The 13,768-nt window shown below is 35.7% G+C and overlaps 1 long non-coding RNA gene across 1 annotated transcript in view; it reads right to left on the bottom strand.

Moving 5' to 3' along the window:
• Positions 1 to 13,768, bottom strand: part of LOC145684586 (uncharacterized) — a 1,210,652-nt gene that overhangs the window by 719,839 nt on the left and 477,045 nt on the right. Inside the window, exon 2 of the long non-coding RNA XR_014131326.1 lies at positions 3,502 to 3,583. This is a non-coding gene — a long non-coding RNA (uncharacterized LOC145684586). The remainder of the gene's footprint in view (positions 1 to 3,501; positions 3,584 to 13,768) is intronic.

The following is a 13,768-nucleotide window of genomic DNA, read 5'->3' as shown; positions in this document are numbered from 1 at the left end:
CCAAGTGACTTACGGTGCTCTTTTTGTGCCCCATGACTCCAGATTCGAACCTCAAAGAGAAGAGTAGCGTCTTGGATTTTCCCTAAGCTGGAGGTCCCGTTTTATATTGCTTCTGTGCTTAAATCAACCAATATACTATTATTCATCGTTCAAAATAATTAGGGATGCAAACCAAAAAGAGCGAGAATGATCCTAGAAATAGTGTTTCCGTGATCTATTTGCATTTGAGTGTAGTTCCATATATGAAGTTGATTTTTCTGAATTTTATGTACTACAGAGAAAATAAGAGAGTGTTTTCGTAAACGAAATGAGATATGACTGATAAATATATATGTCAATTTAAGTTGATGTAAATGAAACGTAATTACACCAACATTTGACATTACTGTAAGGTATGTTGCTTTCTTCACTGCTAACACCATCACATACTCTTTGATGTCAAATTCAAAAGACTGTATGGAATTGCTCATAAGTCTGCCTTCCAGCACTTCAGAAGTTATGGAGAAAACTCAAGCTGCATTGGCTTAATATTGTGCCATGACTATCAAGTTACTTGTCCCAATTTCCATGCAGTCTGTTTCTTAGATAATTTCGTTAGAGAAACAGTGGCTCAATAGACTTAAATAAGAGAAGATGATCCAAAACTCAGCACTATATCAAATGTGTTACTTATCACTAAGATTGAAATATATTATCAGAATAATTCTCCAACAGAAGCATCCAAACTTACAGTGAGCCTTTCGTGAGTTAATTGCTTCCTACGTTCGAAAACGTTTTTTTTAAGACTCTGGTATGGAGCGTTGCGCTTCACGAATCAGAGACGTGGACATTGCGAAAATCTGAAATATTCAAGCTGCAAACATTTGAAATATGGTGTTAGCGCAGAATGCTGCGTATATCGTGGACCGAAAGGAAAAGGAATGAAGACGTACTAAAGGAAGCTAAAGAAGGACGACTGATCACGAAGATAATAGGAAAAAGAAGAAACAGTATTCTTGGTCATATTATTTGGCACTCCGGTTGGATCACTGTGTTTATAGAGGGAAAGGCAGAAGGAAAAGCAGGAAGAGAAAGATTAAGCATAGAATATCTAGCTGCAGTCACGAAGAAGAGACTTTATCAAAGTATAAAACAGCTCTCCCAAGCGAGAGAAAAGTTTTAAAATTTCCATTTGCCCACCAACCTATGGTTGAAGTGAGAAAGAATAAGAAGTTTTGTATTTACGTCTCACCAAGTACATATCAATTTCAGAAATGAAAGCAGTTAGAGCTATGGAAACGTTACCATACTCGGATTTAAAAATGGAAACAGCTTCGGAAACGTTAACATCGTCGTTATTGGAAATGGAGCAACACAGAACTTCAGAAACGTTAGCATCATCAACTGTGAAAGTGTAAGTAGTTGGAGCTTCATAAACGTTAGCATAATCTGCTTTATGAACGAAAGCGATGAGAGCATCGGAAATGTTAGCTTAATCTCCTTTGAAAATGAAAGCAGTCACATTGGGGTTGAAAATGAAAGCAGTTAAAAATCGTTTGAGGTATTGGTTTTGAAAATTTCAGTGCTTTGCTTTGAAAATGTTAGCATAATCAACTTTGAAAATGGAAGCTTTGGAAATGTTAGGAACAAAATTTAAAAAGCATAGAGCAACTAGTAACAAATTAGACATCACACAAATTACTCATTTCCCAGGTGCCTTGGTTAGAGGCTGTATAACTGCACGTTAAGGATGGTTTAAAGGAATAAGTTTTGCCGATAGATGTCACCACAGTCTTCGTATCTCTCTCATGTATTTTTTACCTTCCACGAAAATTCACGATTTCTCGTACAGATTTCAACCTTGAGACCACAAATTTTTAGAGAAGGAACTTCATAACCTATCGATGACAACAATCCGTGCCGATTTTTTATTTAGCATTTTCTTCATTGTTGAAATGGCTTGATTGTTGAAATGGACATCCAAACCTTTAACAATATAACTGTTTCAACAATGAAGAAAATTCTAAATAAAAAAACGGCACGGATTGTTGCCTTCGATAGGTTATGAAGTTCCTTCTCTAAAAATTTGGGGTCTCTAGGTTGAAATATGTAAGAGAAATTTCGTGAATTTTCGTGGAAGGTAAACAAATACATGAGAGAGATACGAAGACTGTGGTGACATCTATCGAAAAAACTTGTCCCTTTAAACCATCCTTAAGGTCATTTCGGCGAAGCCATTTTGTGGTTTTCACAAAACCCAGGCCTATTATTCGAGACCTGGCTGCACTGACATGTTCTCACGTCGAAATATACTGTGATCACACACTGATAAACAATAATGTAGGACGCAGTTATGTACCAGGAAGTAAAACGACCTTGAATGCTTGAACGTTTTATTTCAGCAGCCCAAGATTTTACTCAAGAATCCATTATTGAAACAGTAATTAATTATTTCTTAATATAATAGTATTTCGTTGTACAAATTTCCTGACTCTGATTTTGAAGTTTTTGGACCATTTTATGGCAAGAAAATTATAGGAGGCTGTTGTATCTTCTATACAATAAGAAGAAACGGCAAGTGACTAACCAGCATGTTTTTGTTCCGAGGTCTTGGACTCGATTCCCTGAGGAGTAATGTTGCTTCGGGTAGAAACCAGAGTAATTGTCTAGATCCTACTTTAAGCACTAGATGTCTTCTTATATAGCCTAGGTATTGACATGAGACATTAAAGTTTAATGGATTGAGGAAGATTGTATCGATTTATACTTTCCAAACATACAGAGAAAGTTAGTTGCAAAATGCATAATCCCTTATATACAAGATACTCCACGTTTGATTTCTATAACATTTAGGAAAAACTCCCAAAGAAGGAAAACGAATAGCTATATTGTACCGTATACTATGCGGTAGGAATGGAGAACCCGTTGACAGGCAAATCATAAGAGGAATCCTGCAGTCATAATATCTGTATCAGCCACTATTATTTTCTTTTTATAATTTCTTCTAGCGAGCTATTGCATTGATAAGTAGGCCTCTAATGATTTCTGAAATAAAAAGTAGCCCTCAACCTTAGAAAGGTTGGCCATCCCTACTCTACAGTGTATCATCACACGGCTGATTTCTAACCTATATACTGTGTATGGAAGTTCTTTCCTCTCTGTATTAACAATCAGAAAACATGATATACTATTGAATAAAATTTCCAGATACATTTGATACAAAAGAAAATTTGGTATTACTATGAACTAAATAAAATGCAAACCAGATAACATAAAGATAACATAAAAATACACACAACTTATTCTGTAATAGAGAAAAATAAAAAAAATACTTAAAATATACATACAAGAAAAAGAATGGGCCTTACATAATACATACACGTAGGCAACTAAAATAATCCTGAAGAAAACATTCCTGAAGACGATTTCACATGTACACATGGTGAGCGAAGGTGGTGACGTCACATGGGACACAAGACACGGAGGATTTCTTTTCTTTAGAGACAGATTATTTATACTTACGGTTCTCGTCCGATGCATGTTTTCCACTCCTTTTAGATTTAACACCACCATCACACTGCCCGAATCCACACAAAACACTTACCTAGAACAAACAAAAACTTTATATTAACATGCAGAGAAATTAAAAGCATTAATTTCAAGTATATTTTACAGAGGATATATTAGCACGAGAAAAAAAAAACAGGTAGCAGTATCACATGTATACCACGTGAAGGAGTTTGGTTGTATTAAAAGTGAATGGTATGCAACCAAAATGATGTGCAGGCATAGTTGGGTTGCATAAAAATGGGGAACCAATTTTTGATTGCCCATATCTTAGGATTAAGCGGATAGATCACCTTTATCATGTAGAACTGAATTCCTTATATTCGACTTTGTATATCCTGGTCAAAATTGATCGTGATCTATCAAGTAATTCTTTGAGACTTTTTGTCTCTAGGGAGGAAGAACAGATTAAATACACATATGGTAAACAAAATTCCTTAAAATACAAGTACTTAGCATACACTGGGACCCTTTTACGATTCGTCAGTTGTTATAAATAATCCTTAAAGTAAGAGGCCGTTATTTGTCGTGTTCTCAAATGTAAATTTCAATATTATGTTATTCTCGTATGTCAAATAGATACTTTGTTGCTATGACAAACAATTGACATACCCGCCTCTTATTCTAGTATTACTTTTTAAGGAGTTTAATTGACCAAAGAGTCCTTTGCATATCTTCTCTGTCTGTCTGTGTGTCTCTCCGGAAAACACAAAATCTCAAGACTTATTTAATGTTTCACCATCAATTTTGGCCAAGATATGGAAGGTCAAATGTTAGGAATACATTTCATTCCATCCAGTTGGGACCAAAATATGAACAATCAAAAATCTGTTCCCCATGTATTACTATGGGAATAATTACGGATATTATCCTTGCTCGATAGACTACCAGCAATACTTGTTGAGATTAGCGGGTCAGTATAATACCCAGGATACAACAGCTGTGGAATACAATGAGAGCAATTTATTGATATCATCCTTGCTTCATATACAGCCCGCAGTGCTTCTTGAGGTTGGTGGGACAGTATAATGATCAGGATGCAAAGTCTGTGGCATTCAATGGAAGTAATTATCTATATCATCCTTGCTCGATAGATTACCCGCAGTGTTTGTTGATATTAGCGGGTTAGTATATTGCTCAGGATTCAAAATACTAATTGTTTCTGGAACACTATGGTAAAATGGGACCAAATGAGTTTCTATCAGACAAATTTAAGATCTTAAGTGATTTCATCCTGCTAAAGTGTTTTATATTGAGTGGAGAACGGAGGATGAGAGAAAATGAAAAAATAGTACAAACATTCAATTTTCACTTGTATATACTGTGATAAACCAAACTCCTTGTTGACGTGCTGTACACTGTGATATTGGAACTTATTATTTTCATCAGAATTACAACTCAAAGGTCTTACCTTTACGACTCACACTTAAAAATATCTACAACTATTTTCCACGTAATTTATTTGCAAATCCTTTTAATATACCTGACATCCACTGGTATCGGTAGACGTTACATATGAACAAACTAGAAGTACTATATGATAAGTACCTCAAAAAATATAATACATATATTAGAGTATGTATTGGTAAATTTAAAGCATTTTTGTCCTAATTGCTTCATTACACTAATACATGTATCCACTTATTCCATATTTCTCCAAACATTTCCAAGCCACATTTCTTACTTTTATTAAAATTAATGTTACTGAAGTAAGCAATTTTGGTGTGTTTTGCAATTCAAAGTGTACCAATTGACGCATGTGCGTTCCTCAAATACCTACGTGATGTACTCTCAGAACTGAGCATTAATCGATAGTCGAGGGGGGTTGTAGATGTGTAGGTCATACCCTCTCATCAGATAGCAACAAACGTCATATTTGAACAGTAATTGTTAACCACTGCGCAATGTGCGAACCTGTCTCGAAGAGCGACGGGTACCACTGCTTCTCTGGTCTGCACGGGCACCTGATGTATAACCCGTCGAAAATGGGTTTTCTAAAGGGTAAAAGAGGGTCAATACTAGAGCGTTTACCTTGTAAGCGGAAATCCTTCATTTCAGATCATGTGAGTCCATAGTAAGGCTGTGTATGAGACAAAGGTTTAGGTTATTTCGTCTCGAAAAGCCATGGTGAACCTGATGTTTCATCTTGAAGAGAGATTCTGTTTCTATTAGGAGAGCTTTGTCGTATTTCTACCTCGTTACGAAAGTCTTCTCTTGTTTCATCTTACAGAAAATGCTTATCAGTGGTAGATAAAATCACTCTCCTGTTTTTTTGTTTTATTTCTGCTTTCATCCAACCAAATCGTTTGAGAGTATTCAGCTGGATGTATTATCTGGTTTGTTTAAACAGTTACAGAGTACAATGGTGTACACTGCACTAACGATTTCGTCTAATTTTCTATTTTAATATATATCATTCCTTTCACAATTAATATTTACTACTACTACTAATAATAATAAAAGGCATACACCTCAGTGCCAGTCTGTGTGTCCCTGCTTGGCGCTAATAGATATCGCTACCTGTGCAATCGTTTCCCAGCTGCCACTAATAGATGTCACTACTTGAGCAATCATTTCCTTGCAGGGAACTAATAAATGTCGCTATCTGCGCGGCCATTTTTCTGCTGGGCACTAATAGATGTCCCTACCTGCGCATTTTCCTGATAGGCACTAATATATATCTTTACCTGCCCAATTGTTTCCCTGCTGGGTAATAATATATGTCGTTACCTGCGCAATCGTTTCTCAGCTGGGTAATAATGGATATCGTTACCTGCGCAATCGTTTCCCTGTTGTATAATAATATATAACGTTACGTGCCCAATCGTTTCCCTGATGTGTAATAATAGATATCGTTACCTGCGCAATCCTTTTCCTGTTGGGTAATAATAGATAAAGTTACCTGCCCAATAGTTTCCTTGTTGTGTAATAATAGATATCGTTACTTGCGCAATCGTTTCCCAGTTGGGTAATAATAGATATCGTTACCTGCGCAATCCTTTTCCTGTTGGGTAATAATAGATAAAGTTACCTGCCCAATAGTTTCCTTGTTGTGTAATAATAGATATCGTTACTTGCGCAATCGTTTCCCAGTTGGGTAATAATAGATATCGTTACCTGCGCAATCGTTTCCCTGTTGTATAATAATATATAACGTTACCTGCCCAATCGTTTCCTTGTTGTGTAATAATAGATATCGTTACTTGCGCAATCGTTTCCCAGTTGGGTAATAATAGATATCGTTACCTGCGCAATCGGTTTGCTGTTGTATAATAATAGATAACGTTACCTGCCCAATCGTTTCCTTGTTGTGTAATAATAGATATCGTTACCTGCGCAATCCTTTTCCTGTTGGGTAATAATAGATATCATTATCTGCGCAATCGTTTCCTTGTTGAGTAGTACTAGATATCATATCTTGTGCAATTGTTTCCCTACTGAGCATTAATAGATATTTCTTCCTGCGCAATTGTTTCCCTACTGGGCACTAATAGATACCGCTAGCTGCGAAATCGTTTCCTTCCTATTCATTAATAGATGCCGCTACTTGTGCAATCGTTTCCCTGCTGGAGGCTGATAGATATCGACACCTGTGATATTCTTTTGAGCAATCGTTTTACATGCAATGTCAGAAATTATTTACGATTTCGTTTTTTCATAACAAACTCGCACAATTACTACTATTAACCACAATACTCGTATTCAAACAAACTTCTGAGAGCTACTGCAGACTTCGCTAACAAAAAATACAACAAACCAAGCGAGTATCATATTCTTGTGTGTATAAACATTAGCCATTATTTTTGCACATTAGGAAATATTCTCTAGTATGTATATCTTATTTTTAGGTTTTGCTTTCCAAAGCTGAAAAGACCTACAGATTTTTTCTATCGATAAGAGGAAACGAGAGTTTAAAGTTTTAGTTACGAGTTACTTTTTTATATCATTTTTTCTTTTCTTTTTTTTTTTTTTTTTGATAGGACCAAAAGCACTAAAAGAAGATTTACATAAGATAATCTGACAAAAGGATGCATATGAGAGACAGGGAGGAATGGAAGAAAAGTGTCGCTTGTAAAGACATCTTAAGTTGATGTTTCTTGCTTGAAGACACACAAAATATTCTTTTCTTAGAAAAAGAGAAAAAAGGAACATAATTCTTATGATACTTGTCTGCAGGAGAGTCTCTTAGAGGACTTTTTTTATCAAGTTTTAAAGGAAGAAGAAGGAAAGACGTTCAAAACAGGGGATGAACGAATGTTTTTTCATGTGAGCTACTAAACAGGATGGTAGGAACACGGCAGACATTTTACATGTTTACCGCAAAAAAATATTCTTATGAAAACATTTATATATTCGCGGTGTAATAAAAATACATGGAATTAGATTTAATTTTCTTCAAAGTACTGTCCTTGGCTACCAGTGCACTTGGGATTTAGGATTTAGATTTCTGAGCTTTGAGCATCTATGACCATGTGAGCCGTCGCTTGGCGAGCACATAAACCAAGGAAATTGTTGTGATGAAAGCTCCCTGAAACATACCCAATGATGGTATTCCCGATTGCAGCAGCCGCCCAACCTTAGATGCAAATTGTTCTGATACAATGTCCCTGACACATACCCAATGTTAATACGTCCAATTGCAGTAGCCTTTGAACCATAGACGTAAATTGCTCTGATTGGAGCTTCCAGATACACATTCAACGGCAGAACTTCCGATCGCAGCAGGTGTGCAATCATACACGTAAATCGCTCTCTTTCTTTCCCTTTCAACATAGGAATTCTTTAAATATTGTCTTACTGAAGAACAAAATACTACTTTGAACGAATACTACTTTAAGGTTTCAAAAACACTTTTGGGCAGTAAAAATAGGAGGTTGCGTAACCATGCAACCTAGAGCAGGACCCGCACCTGCTATTAAATATAGAATACTTTGTTAGGGCGTCAATCAGAATTTCTATATTTAAAGACACTATCCTCAGTCGCCTGGTAGGACTATAAGCAATCCTGGAAAGAACGTAGTTAGGATGTCTTCAAGCGGAATTCAAACATGAAATCTTCCGACTGCAGAACAAGAGTGCTAAACATTCATCAAAGATCACTCGTTCCCTGAATTTTAAAATTTCTCCAGCCCCCACTAATTCCCTTTTTTAATACACAATATATAGTTGAACGTATATTAAAGCTTAAAATTTAGTTTTTCATGCACTTTACATAAGCACCGTCTTTGACGCCGTTAAAAATATGAATAACAAGAAATATTTTAATATCAAAGTGAACGTAATCTCTCTTGATATTATAAAGTTTTTTTTTCTCTCTCTCTCTTTGGTAAACGACAGCAAAATATGACTTTATCTTTTATTACTTTTATTTCAAAGTGTTGAGAGCAGCATCATTTAATAACATACCCAGGAAGACACCGCAGGGCATGTTTTCTAGTTTACTAAATTTCTCACTCATTTCGACGCACTGCTTGACAATGCTGTCAGAAGCAGATATTAGTTTCTGCTTTTGTAAATGAATGTGAAATGCTATATATGCTACTACCTGCAATGATATCATGTTACAAAATGTCAAAATGCTATATCACTTAATGTTAACATAGTTTTAGATTTCCAAACCATGCTATGAATAAATAAGGAAAGTCTATTAAAATGCCTATCACTGTCTGCCCGTCTATAGACAGAATTCTACAACTTCTCGTCGTAGAGAGGAATAGAGTCCGAAATGGACTCTATTCTTGCGATACCAAGTATAATTCTAGTGGACAATATCTTGTCCGTGGGTTTTCATGGGGGTACTCCTGTTGTCTTCCACATTTTCATTCCGCCAATTCTTCCATTATCATTCACTTGCCTTAGTCATCCATCTCCCTTAGCCTAAAGGACATAATAGTGCAACGTTAAACTGAAAGATTTCATTTCAAAGAATGATATTCATTAGGTTTTCCATATTTAGAAGTACAGATTATGACAAACGAAAATGGCATATTTTAAACTGAACTGAAGGAGCTTAATTTAACAAACAAAATACGTTTATATACAAACACCCTGTCTGTCCGTGTGTCCGTCCGTGAAGACAGTCTATGGTTGGGAATCGAGGTCGTTGCATCGACTTGATTCAAAGATATGACATCCCTGGTATTCTCATAGGTGCATGTACGTATTCCCTTGGTAGTATTCCCATATAGTCCCTGGTATTCCCTTGGGAGTATGCAACCCAACGCTACATGAAGTGTATATGGTTGCATAATATTCAGTTAGTTAGACACCAATCTTCTCCCCGTCATAAAACTCGTGGCATTGTTACTTTTTTTTGTCAATAACTGCACAATCTCACATTTTCTAATCTGAGAAAACCCCTGGAAAATTTCAGTTAGAACCAATGGTTTATGTAGAATCCAATCCGAGATTGGGATATTGCAATTAACATCAAAAATAAGAATGTTTACACCTGTAATCATATGATTAAACGTATTCTTCAACAAAAGGTACCTTACGCTACAAATATGGCGAAGAATAACGTAGAACTCTCGCGTGAATTTCGTTAAGTTAGAAAATGTGTAAAGCGCATGCATTTACTAGAATTTTGGAGTAAAATTAGTTGTATTTTAGAGTATAAAAAATAAATAAAACAACATGAAGGCAGTAGAAAAATAGTCCCTGAGGGAACTATATTCCACTGCTCTAATTCATGAGTAGTTTCTGTGGTTTTATGACTTTGTTTAAGAACTGACGACATCCACAAGTTGTAGGAGAGAGAGAAATATCTCCAGGGCAAAGAAGAACCGTTGATGATGTCACTTCTTACAGCGAAATCTTGGTCAGCCAGATGCTCTCAGGAACATACAGAGAACTTGTTCTCTAAGTTACTAAAAGATCCCTTTTCTACAAGAAGACGAAACACTACAGACAGACGGTTGGTTGTAAGAAGAAGATATAACCAAAGAATAAAATCTGAAGGAGAAGATGGGGAGAGAAATTGGATTTGAACGAAAGACTTCTGTTTCAAACACGAGAATTTCTATAGCTCAAGATATTGGAAGAAATTTCAGGCAGTTTTTTTTCCTCTTCTAAAACATATCTTAGTTATATTTATAAGGAACTAGCATGGATTACCTGCTTCGCTGGGTTAAAATAAAAAAAATAAATGCACGATTCCTTCTCACATATGTTTGGTACCCGTGAAATATGCTGTTTTTGTTTTTAGTGGCATGGATTTAAACGGTATCTGAAGTATCACTGTTCATCTCAGCGACCTGGAAAACTATGGATTCAACAATAACATCGGTCATTTTCGATTATTATATATATATATATATATATATATATATATATATATATATATATATATATATATATATATATATATATATATATATATATATATCCTCCTCTCCCTCCCCAAGTTCCAGAACTGAATTTGGATTTAAACGGAATCGGAAATATCACTGTTCATCTCAGCTACCACGAAAACTATGGATTCGACACTAATATTGATCATTTCCGATCACTTTTATATAACTTCCCATCCCATTCCGCCAAGCTGCAGGGCTGAATTGGGATTTAAATGGCATCGGAAGTGTGATTGTTCATCTCAATGACCCCGAAAACTGTGGATTCGGCACTAATATCGGTCATTTTCGATCATTTATAAATATATTCCCACCTACCCCTCATCTGAGTTACACCATCAACGTGATATGATAAAAAAAAATCCACTCCCGAACTACATCCATGTTGAAAATGTGATCGAGATCGGTCGAATGGCTCAAGAGATTAAGAGTCACAAACATAGTCACTTTCAATTTTATAATTTAGATTTGGTTTACAATATCTCCTTTAGATTTATTCTCTCCGTTCGCCAGGGAAATAAAAAAAATCACTCGAAAGCTTCTCAATAGTTCAAGATTAATTTCAACCACGATTTAGGGGGTCAAAAATTAGGAACCGAGTTGGTTGATAGAAATAATATTGAAACCGGAAGTTGTAGTCGACCATTTCCGGTTTCAAAGTTAATCTTTACGAAGCAAATATGGGAATAGATAGCGAGAAGCGGTTTCCTGCTGGCGACTAAGCGTTCTAAAAATACATGTTATCTTCATCTTTAACTCTCTACTAAAACCGGAAGTTATAGAAATATACTACAACTTCCGGTTTCAGTGTCGATCTACATAGAATAAAAACAGTAATAGAGAGCGAGAAGCGTTGTTTGGAAACGATTTAGTATTCTAAGAATAGATATAATTTTCTCTCTTGACCTTCTATTCACACCGAAAGTGGCATAAGTCAACGACTTCCGGTTTTAACGTTGATCACTACAGAGTATAAATGGTAAAAGTTAGCAAGAAGCGATATTCTGTTCTGAACTTAACATGCCAAGAATATATTCCATCTTAATTCTAATCTTTCTACTAAAACCGGAAGTGGGAGAAAACCACTTTCGGTTCCAATTTTAATTTGGAAAGTATCACACCAAACCATAGTGGACACATGACACTGCAACTTGTTAATAAAATTATTCAGTAGTTTCGTGTCATCGAATCTTTAGCGTTTGTGACTTCGATGTGTATAGTCTCCTATTCAATTCTCGGTAAGGTATATCATTTCTTATATTAACATAGCATCGTTAGAAAATTAGGAAGCTATCTGAATTAAAAGGTTGGGAACATCAATCTAGAAGGTTAGAAATACCAAGAAATTAGAGTCTATGATAAGAGTTATATTAGTTTCATTTCATACGGATAAGAATTCAATGTTCTTCAATGGTAGATGGATGGACAGTTTTTCTTTAAAAAAAAGACTGTACATATTTATTTTAATACTTTGCAAAGAAAAGCTACTGTGTACCTAGAGAGCGTACATGAACAATTACTGTTCTTAATTTGTTTCTGAGAAGTTTCACCTTCGAATTTTTCGGTCCAAAATACACAACTTTTTCCTTATGATAATATATTTATTAGCTGATGGGATAAGCACAAGGAAGTGTACAGTTTCACTCCAGGTGTACGAGGTGTGATCATAAATACATTGGAAACAAAGTAATACGCTTACATGGAATTTGATTTAGTCTGCCTTCAAAGGACTGTTCTTGGCTTGGCAAGGCCTGCTGTTTTGACTTCTTAGCAAAGGCGCCAATTTCTCTGTAACTTCATATTCAGATGTGTGTTTGGTTGCAGGCAAGGGTCTAAGAAGACATACGTAAGGATTTTAAGACTCAAATTTTGTCATATTCATAAAAAAAAATACATATAAAAATACACGGGGGCCCACATGAGCATTGGATGAGCCCGGCCCCCCAGGATTGGCGCCCTTCTTTCTCAGTATTTGCTTTTGCGTCACAGTACTCCCAGGTTTTCATCAAGTTTTCCAAAAGTACATTAGTTTTCGTTTCAGAGTCTTTCAACAGCAAGGCATATAATCAAAAACAGCCAAGATGTTTATAGGTATATATCTAAAGTATAAAGCTCAGCAGATGAAAAAAGAAACAAAGAAACAAAAAGAAAAGGAAAGAAGTAAACGAACAAAGAAAAAGAAAGAGAAAATGAATCAGAAAGAAGCAGAGGATGGGGTGAATAGGAAATGACAAATTGTACCACTTACTTTTTTTTCCACAATATTACTTCGGGGAAAATAAATGTCTATTGCAAACACGCCTTGATGGACATTATATTTAAAAAAGACAGAAAGAAAGAAAAAAAAGAAATTCAATATTCGATCGAGGAGCTCATTAGGGTGCCAACGCCAGCAAAGTTTTCAGGGCTTCAATTGATCGATCCCCCTCCTCTCTCCTGTTTCCCTCGTACGTTGCTTTTCCGCTTGGTCTACTCTAAGTGTCACCAACAGAGCATTCAAACAGGACAATGGCCAAAACACATACAAGTTCTATCTACACTTGTTCACAAGCAATTATAATATATAGGTTGTCCCAAAAGTCAGTTTCAGCTTTAGTTTTTTGTGTGTGAAAAACGGGGGCCTAGTATAAAGTAGGTTCCACACCGCATACTGAGAAAAATCCGTTATCCGGACAGCGGTATATTGTACAAATATAAGGAATCCTTATGTTTATTACGGAAATCAGTACGGAGAATATATTATCCATATGTTACATACTTTTTCCGCTTAGGTGTTACATCATGCCGTTGCTGCATGTGTGACATCTAACAGTTTTCCGTATATTACGTACATATACGTATGTTATATACGTCAGCTACGTGTTAGTTAC

This window comes from Thermobia domestica, chromosome 5 (genome assembly GCF_964235325.1).
Source record: "Thermobia domestica chromosome 5, izTheDome1.hap1.1, whole genome shotgun sequence".
Taxonomy (NCBI): Eukaryota; Metazoa; Arthropoda; class Insecta; order Zygentoma; family Lepismatidae; genus Thermobia; species Thermobia domestica.
The sequence above is the reverse complement of the archived record's forward strand: the minus strand, read 5'-3'. Positions and strand labels throughout refer to the sequence as shown.